Below are 8243 nucleotides of genomic sequence, written 5' to 3' on the forward strand. Positions count from 1 at the left end.
TTGCTGCGATTCAACGGTCGCTGGTGGGACAATAAGTTCCATGAACTTCACATTCCGTTCGTCCACGTAATGAAGTGTCACGCTGTATGAAGTGCTTCATGCACCTATGCCCTCTCGTGAGTCTCTTTGAACGTTCCCATGTGGACCTCTTGTGACATCAGAACCGCAAAGAACCACAACGTGCTTTCATCTGTGTGTATAAACTGTTCATTCCAATTGAAATTTCCATTTAGCGTGAGCACTGAGCACACCTGCACACATGAGATCACTCCAATTCTGGTGCACAAAGCAGAGTCCTGGCCCGGCCAGCAACCGATTGTAGCGGATTTAAGGTTGATGCTATCTGATCAAGTGTACAGCTTTGTCGTGGCTATGACGCCACCGCGAGCAAGTTAGTCGCGCATCATCACTCGATTATTTCTCAGACTTTGCGCTCATGACGAATAAGGAACTCAGGTCAGGTCAGGTATTGGGAGCATGTGCCAGAACAGCGCGTCGCTGCGTCCACTTTCCGCCGATACTCCAGGGGCCTCCGTCTGGCCATCACCCAGGCAGATGCCAGGCCCATCCCCATCTCCTTGAGATGATGGTCAACCTGCTGCAACCACGAGGCACGTGGTCGGCCCACTGGCCTCCTCCACTCATGAGACTCCCTCGCTGAGAGAATCTGGTGAGCAGGATCAGCGTCAGGAAAACGAGCCACATGTCCTTACAGCCGCAACTGACGCTCACGGACTATGCAGGTAACAAATCTCATCCGAGTCTCTCTCAGCAACCGCTCGTTGGACACAAAATCCGACCAGCGATAGCCAAGGATTCTCCGAAGACACCTGGTACCAAAGGAATTAAGTCTCTGTCTCAGATCCTTGGTCAGAGTCCAAGTCTCGCATCCATAGAGCAAGACTGGAAGTACCAAGGACCTGAAGACTCGGACTTTCGTCCTCCCGCACAGGTACTGGCAGCGCCACACCCCATGATCCAGTGAATCCATGACTCCCCAGGCCCGACCCAGACGTCTATTGACCTCTGACTCGCAGCCAGCAGAGAACGCTTTACAGAGATCAACATAGGCTGCAAGCAGCCCCTGCCGAAACTCTCGTCTGCATTCGGTGAGGACACGAACGGCAAGGATACGTTCAATCGTTGACCTCTTTGGTGTAAAGCCTGACTGCTCTGGACGCTGGTGCTCAAGCAGATGGTGGCGAACCCTATCAAGAATTATCCGAGCAAAGACCTTGCCCGGCACTGAGAGCAGCGTCACCCCTCGGTAGTTGTTGCAGTCTTGGCGATCACCCTTCCCTTTCCAGAGAGGGACAACAAGGCCCCTCTTCCAATCAGTTGCGATGATGCCTGTGTTCCAGGCAGAGCACAAAACTGCATGCAACAACACGAGTGCAGCACTTCCACCAGCCTTGAAAAGTTCAGCATGGATGCCACAGATCCCTGGAGCTTTGCACCGTTTCAACTGGTTCACCGCAGCCCGTGCTTCCACAAGCGAAGGTGGACCACAGTTGATTTGAGGGTCAGCAACAGGGATTGTAACACCCTTGATGTCCAACTCGACAGCTGGGGGATCAGCCTGGTACAACCGCTCAAAGTAACCGGCCCAGCGGGCCTTCACTTCAGACTCCTATGTCAAGAACCTACCACTCTCTGCTCGAACTGCAGTGCTCCGAGGGATGGGCTTGGATGAATGCAATGCGCGAATTCCCCTGTAAGCGGGACGAGAATCACCTGTCCACAGGTGATGCTCTACCCCCTCACAGATTCCTCGCACATAGGCCTCCTTGTCCACCCTCAGTGCACGTACAGTTTTACGCCTCAGTTCCCTGAACAGCTCAGCTCTGCCATTCAGCCTCGCCCTGTGACTCTGGTCAATGGTATCCAGTGTCCCTTGAGAGACAAAATTCTTCTTTGCCCTGCGGTGAGCTCCAAGACATCCACCGGCAACATCAAGGACGGTGGTCTTGAAGGCACTCCACAACTCTTGAGGACCCCCCAAAGCACCCAGACCCCACAAATGTCCACTCAGCCTGTTCGCAAACTCCTCAGCTACTCTCTCATCCCTGAGCTTGCCAACATCCAGCCTAGGCTGGGATGGTACCATTCTCCAGGATTTAAGGTGCAGCTTTAGAGTTGCTACAACAAACCTGTGGTCAGTATTGAGGAACTGAGCACTCCGGTATACCCTGCAGTTCTGGATCATCCTCCAACGACCGTCAATGAGGACATGGTCAATCTCCTTTGCCACACCACCAGCGTTGGAATACCAAGTCCAGCGATGAGCTTGTGGGCGCTGAAACCATGAACCAGCCACCCTTAGTCCATGACTTCTTGCAAAGTCAAGGAACTTAGTGCTATTCTGGTTCATAGTTCCTGACCCATGGGGACCAACACACACCTCATAACCATCCCTATCAGTTCCAATCGATACATTGAAATCCCCCAAGACTAGAAGTGTATCTCGTCTGGGGCACTGATCAACCACAGACTCGAGCGTGGTGTAGAATGCATCCTTCACGGTGAGATCACTCGCCTCAGTCGGAGCATAAACAGAGACCAGGGAAATGACACCTAAGGAGTGACGGATCCTTAATCTCATAATATGCTCGTTGACCGGTGTTACCTCAATTATCATTGAGGTCAGCTTATTGGACACAGCTCCAGCAATCTGACCCAGGGATGTTACCCCGTGGTTTCCCTCCTATCATCAAAGATTGGGGGTCCAGAAGGCTTTGCCCCAATCCCGTCATCCAGTGAGCTGCCCTGCGAAGGGAAGCTGCACAAGGAGGTACTCCCACGGAGTGGGTTTTCAGATTTTTTTGCGTTTTTTGCGTTTTGCGGAATGAAGGGTTTTATGGTGGCCGGAGTGCAAATCCTGCCACCAACCTCCTCATAAAAAGTAATCCAACTGCAGGAGGACATCCGCAGACACAGTTGGGCACTAGATATGGATGGCCGTTGGCTCACAAGGAGCTCCTCCGCCCTTTGACAGGTTTTGTTTTTAATCCTGCTGGGTGTCCTTATCCAAACACCCTCCTCACCAGAAAACCTTGTGGGGGAGACAGTTTAGTCGCCGACAACCCGACCATGGAACAGGTTAGTACAGGTTTACATGGTACCTGTAGCAGGTCACAGATCGAACCTGACCTGACAAAAAAAAATGGAACTACACACTCCAAATGTGGCAGCTGTTACTTTCAAATTGAATTGGCCATCATTATTTATGTTTGCCTTGTGACCAACCGAGCTTATTTGTTTCTGACACGACTTATCTGACAATTACTTATCCAGATCCATCTCTGCATTGTCAAGCTGGATGGATTGTTTAATTATTCAAAACCTGAACCAAACATGATCACCGAACTACCGACCCAATGCTTCAATCTCTATGAATAATTCCAGCATCAGTTCATGAATTAAACTTTATCCTACCAATTATGAATGAGTCGCCTAGTTCTACAGACCCATCACTTGGAATCCCATCACTATCACTGCTCATGTGTACATCCCTTTTCTCTTTCACATTCCTTCTCAAAGTCCTGTTATTTTTTGTTATCCTGCCTAACGGGAGCCGTCTATTTATTAATTACACAAATATGGTGAATTTTTCACCCCCTCTCCCCAAACACCACCCTCAAACACCAATGTGCACACAATTTGCGGACAACACACATGTCGGTCCGATCTCCTTGTATGGCAGTGCGCATTGGAACTTGTTCTCGATAACTTAGTACCACACTACCAAAGTATCTTATACAATCACTAATGATTTAGAAATAAATATAAAAGCCTCAATGTCCTTAAATTTCATCATAAAACCTTGGTCAGACATATTACCCTGTTGCTCCAGAAGAATAATCAAACAAACCACCTTTCTATTTATATGGTCACCCACGAGAAGAGGTAGAATCTGTAGAACCTTTTGCCCTCACCATCAGCCACAACCTCTCCTTGGGCTGACCATACAGCAAGTTACAGCCTCTTCCCTCTCTCTTCCCCCAAAGTTGACCTGCAAATCCCATCGCAGACTGGCCATCCTTTGTTGCTCTCAGTCTCTCCGTGAAAAATCAGATTTATTCGCAGCCTCCAAGGTGCGTAAATTATTGCCTTTTGCATACTGTTCAATCCCACTCTTCCCTCCAGGCCTTCAAGCAGCTGGTGTACTATCTTCTCATGTCACCCTCCCACCCATGTTTTCTACGCCCATTAACCCGAAGCAACCCAAACGTCTTATTTGCAGGTTACTGGGTTTCATCCCCTCCTCTCCTTTTCATTCATTCCCTTTTTTGTGTCCAATTGTGGCCCCACTATCAAACTCTCAGTGCGTTGGCTTTCAACCTCTGGTCACCTCATTCTTCCAGGAGTCGAGACAGTGAACGTATTGATAAAAAGGAACATATTTAAACTACACAAGGCAGTCCCTATCAGAGATGGCAGTGAATACCATAGTGCTGGCTCCCACATAACTTTCTATCACCATGGTACCAATCTTATTTGACACACACTTCTTCCTCAAACACCAATATATGACTACACCTCTTCTCGTGAGATCCTATCATGTGCCTTCTCTAGATCTATGAATACCCAGTACAGCTTCTTATTTCACTGCAGCATCTCCTGAATATGTCTGATGATGAAAATCGCATCCACCGTTCCCCTTCCTTACATATATCTATACTGCATCTCATCTATCTTCACAATCTCCCTTCGCCTGAGGTGTGCAATCCTCTCCACACTCCATCAATTTGATTGCTCTGTAATTTCGATAGTCTATAATATCCCTTGTCTGAAAATTGGTATTATTATGATCTTCCTCTAATCATCCAGTATCATCTCCTCCACACCTTCCTAATCAACTCTACCATCCACTTTACTCCCCCATGTCACATGCTTTTCTATCATCTTCCTCTTGAAACCTCCTTCACAGCTCCCTCAGGTTTCTGTGCCTCTGTCAGTGGCTCTCTCATTTTCCACATTTAGTAATATTTCATAGTACTCTTTACACTTTCTCTTGATTTCCTATTTTCCATGTAGGATCTGAACAGCATCATCATCATCATCATCATCATCATCATTTACTCCATTTGTAGCTGGGTGGTAAGGTGCCGATCTCAGGTGTTTGATACCATTACCACGCATGAACACAGCAAACACCTCAAATACAAACTGTGGACCATTGTCCGAAACTAAAATCTCAGGAACACCTTTGCTCGCAAAAATACTCCGAAGACGTTCCACTGTGTTCTCTGCTGAGATGGACTGCAAGACGGCTACTTCTGGCTACTTCGAGTAAGCATTAAGCACCAGCAGAAACATACGGCAAAATCTTCATAAACGTGCTGCCATGTTCGATTAGTGGGTAGCCACAACAACTAGACGTGAGGGATTATCAGCATCAATTTGGCACGTAGCATATGCTTTTACAGTCTGCTCGATGTCCACATCAAGCCCGGGCCACCAGAACAAACTCCAGGCTTCGTTTTGACCACACCTTAATGACCCTCGTGCAACTCATTGAGACAGTGCTGACATAATAAAGCAGGAATGACCACCACTCGCGCCAACAACCAGACAATGCAGCGTTTGCAACACGAAACAAAATGGGGTCATGACGAATGGCAGCGGCCACGTCTGCAGCGGTTATCAGACAAGACTTGATCTGTTCAAACATGTACACCGCAACATCATCTGTAGGTTCGGCGATGACCTTAGGAGATGACGGTTGAGACAGGCAATCACAGTTAGCATGCTGTTCGGAAGCACAAAATTTGATTTTGTAATCATACGCGTACGCATTGTAATCGTACGTATGCAACACCATCTCTGTAGCTGAGCAGCGATAGTGACTGGAATGTCTTTCCGAGGAATGAGCAAGAACTGAAGCGGCTGATGATCAGTTTGTAGAAGGAAATGTTGACCTATCAAGTACTGGCAAAACTTCAACATGCCCTATACCCGACTCAGCGCTTCACGCTCAATTTGAGAATAATTCTGCTCTGCGGCCGTCAGAACACATGATGCAAAACACACTGGATGCTCACTACAGTCACTCAGTACCTGAGACAAGACAGCACCCATGCTGTATGACAAGCCGTCACATGCATGAATGAGAAGATGTGAAGGTTCGTAATGCGCGAGAACTGTGTCTGCAGAAAGACGAGATTTGACTGGTTCGACTGCTGCTTGTTCCGTCAAACTCCACCTCCAACAAACATCTCAACCCAGCAAGTTAGTCAGCAGAGCTAACTTAGTGCTTTGGTTGCTGACATACCTCTGGTAATAATGAGCAAGCCCAATGAAGGAACGAAGCTGAACTTTGTCTCTTGGGCTGGGAATGTCGGCTATGGCGTCGACTTGGTATTTGGTCATTTTTCCTGATTTCTGCATCATTTAGTCCAAAATCACTGATATTAATACCTCAATTAACAATGCCTTCTTTTTTTTTTTCTTTTTTTTTGTAATATTCTTTCCTAAGTATGGTATGTGGTGGCAACACTTTGTTTTCGATGTTCACGCTCGATGGGATCTTTCGTTCGTACGTGAGTGGAAGGTACTTCCATGTTTTCAGTGATTACTTTTGGTTCATTTTCCCACAAATTTTCTAGAACTGGGACATCAAAGTTTTTGCAGATGTGCCAGCGGATTAGATTATAAGCACCGCTATGTTGTTGTGTATACAGTTGTTCTGACATGAGTTTGTTTTTGTGTGTTTGTTCGGTCATTAAGCATAATATATTGTTATGGATTTCAGAATCTGATCCGAGTAATGCACGCAACATCCAGATCCATCCATCCATCGGGACCGTACTCTGTGCAGAGCGTTGGTGCTGCCTCAGCAGTGTCCTTGGCTATGGGGCACAATCCTGGATGGGTCACCACTCCGACACAGGATACCAGCAAGCTGGCACTCATTTTGCCAACCTCTGAAGGATGACAGGCAGTGTCAACCCCACCTGGTGGTAATTCAACAGATACTGCTTTATGTGTTTAATTTCCTCTGTACGACACATCCATGACATATGTTTTTATGTCAGTTTTCATTTCTACATGAGCGATATTCACCGTTCGTGCACGCGATAGAAAGCCATTATCCCAACGGAGATTCATTCTCTTCCTTTTCCATCAAGACACATTGGCTTGGAAATAGACGATTTATTTACACATTATATTTTGGTTTTCATTTTTAACTTTGGACTTACAGGACATTTGATTAAACACACCACAAGCTTTTTCTGGCATTCTGGCATTCTTATTCTGATGGTCAAACACGGCTGTGGACCTCAGGACCACCTTTTTCTATTGGCATTCGACACTCACCTCTCTTTCATCGAGGTTTGACATCTACCTTTTTCCATCGACGTTTGACGCCCCATTCGGCAGCCCTACAGACGCTGGCTAGCTCTTGTTCGTGTCGGGCTGAAGAGAGAGGTGATGATTACCCGTTGACGTTTTGGGAGCGCTTCCCGTTTTTGCTCGGTTGTTCCGGCAAAGAGCTGCTTTCTGGCGTTCTTCCAGTAACCCGAACATGGCGTCATAAGCTAGGCCTGTGTTAATTGGGAGTTGCATCCCGTTCGATGGTGAGGAGAGAATGATCGTGAGAATTGACAGTTGGAGGTCATGTGCAGCGATGCACCAATAGGCAAGCTGGATTTGGCTGAAGTCTCCTTGAGGCTCTGCCCACACTGGTCGCCTATAAAAAGGACGGGAGGTCCTCCTTCCTGATGGTTGGTGATAGCTCCTGACCATTGGTTATAGCTCCTGACTGTTGGTTACAGCTCCTGAACCTTTGGTTACAGCTCCTTGAAGCTCCTCACCGTTGGTTACAGCTCCTGATACTCCTGACCATTGGTTACAGCTCCTGATAACTCCTGACGGTTGGTGACAGCTCCTGATAGCTCCTAACCATTGGCTACGCTCTTCACAGCTCCTTCTAGCTCCGAACCATCGGTAACATGTCTTTACAGCTCATGACCGTTGCCTACAGCTCCTGATAGCTCCTAACCATTGGTTACGCTCTTCACAGCTCCTTCCAGCTCCTAACCGTTGGTAACAGCTCTTTACAGCTCATGACCGTTGGTTACAGCTCCTTATAGCTCTTGACGGTTGGTGACAGTTGGAACGTTCCTGCTGGATCTGCTCGGTACCTGGCAATTGGTGTACCTGATTATTGGTGTTCCTGGTTCCTGGGGTTGATGACATGACTTCAATTGGTGTTCGAGCCTGTTTGCGGGTGGGTGCAT

This window comes from Eptatretus burgeri, chromosome 13, assembly GCF_056783735.1.
Source record: "Eptatretus burgeri isolate ZD-2024b chromosome 13, Ebu_testis_v1, whole genome shotgun sequence".
Classification (NCBI taxonomy): Eukaryota; Metazoa; Chordata; class Myxini; order Myxiniformes; family Myxinidae; genus Eptatretus; species Eptatretus burgeri.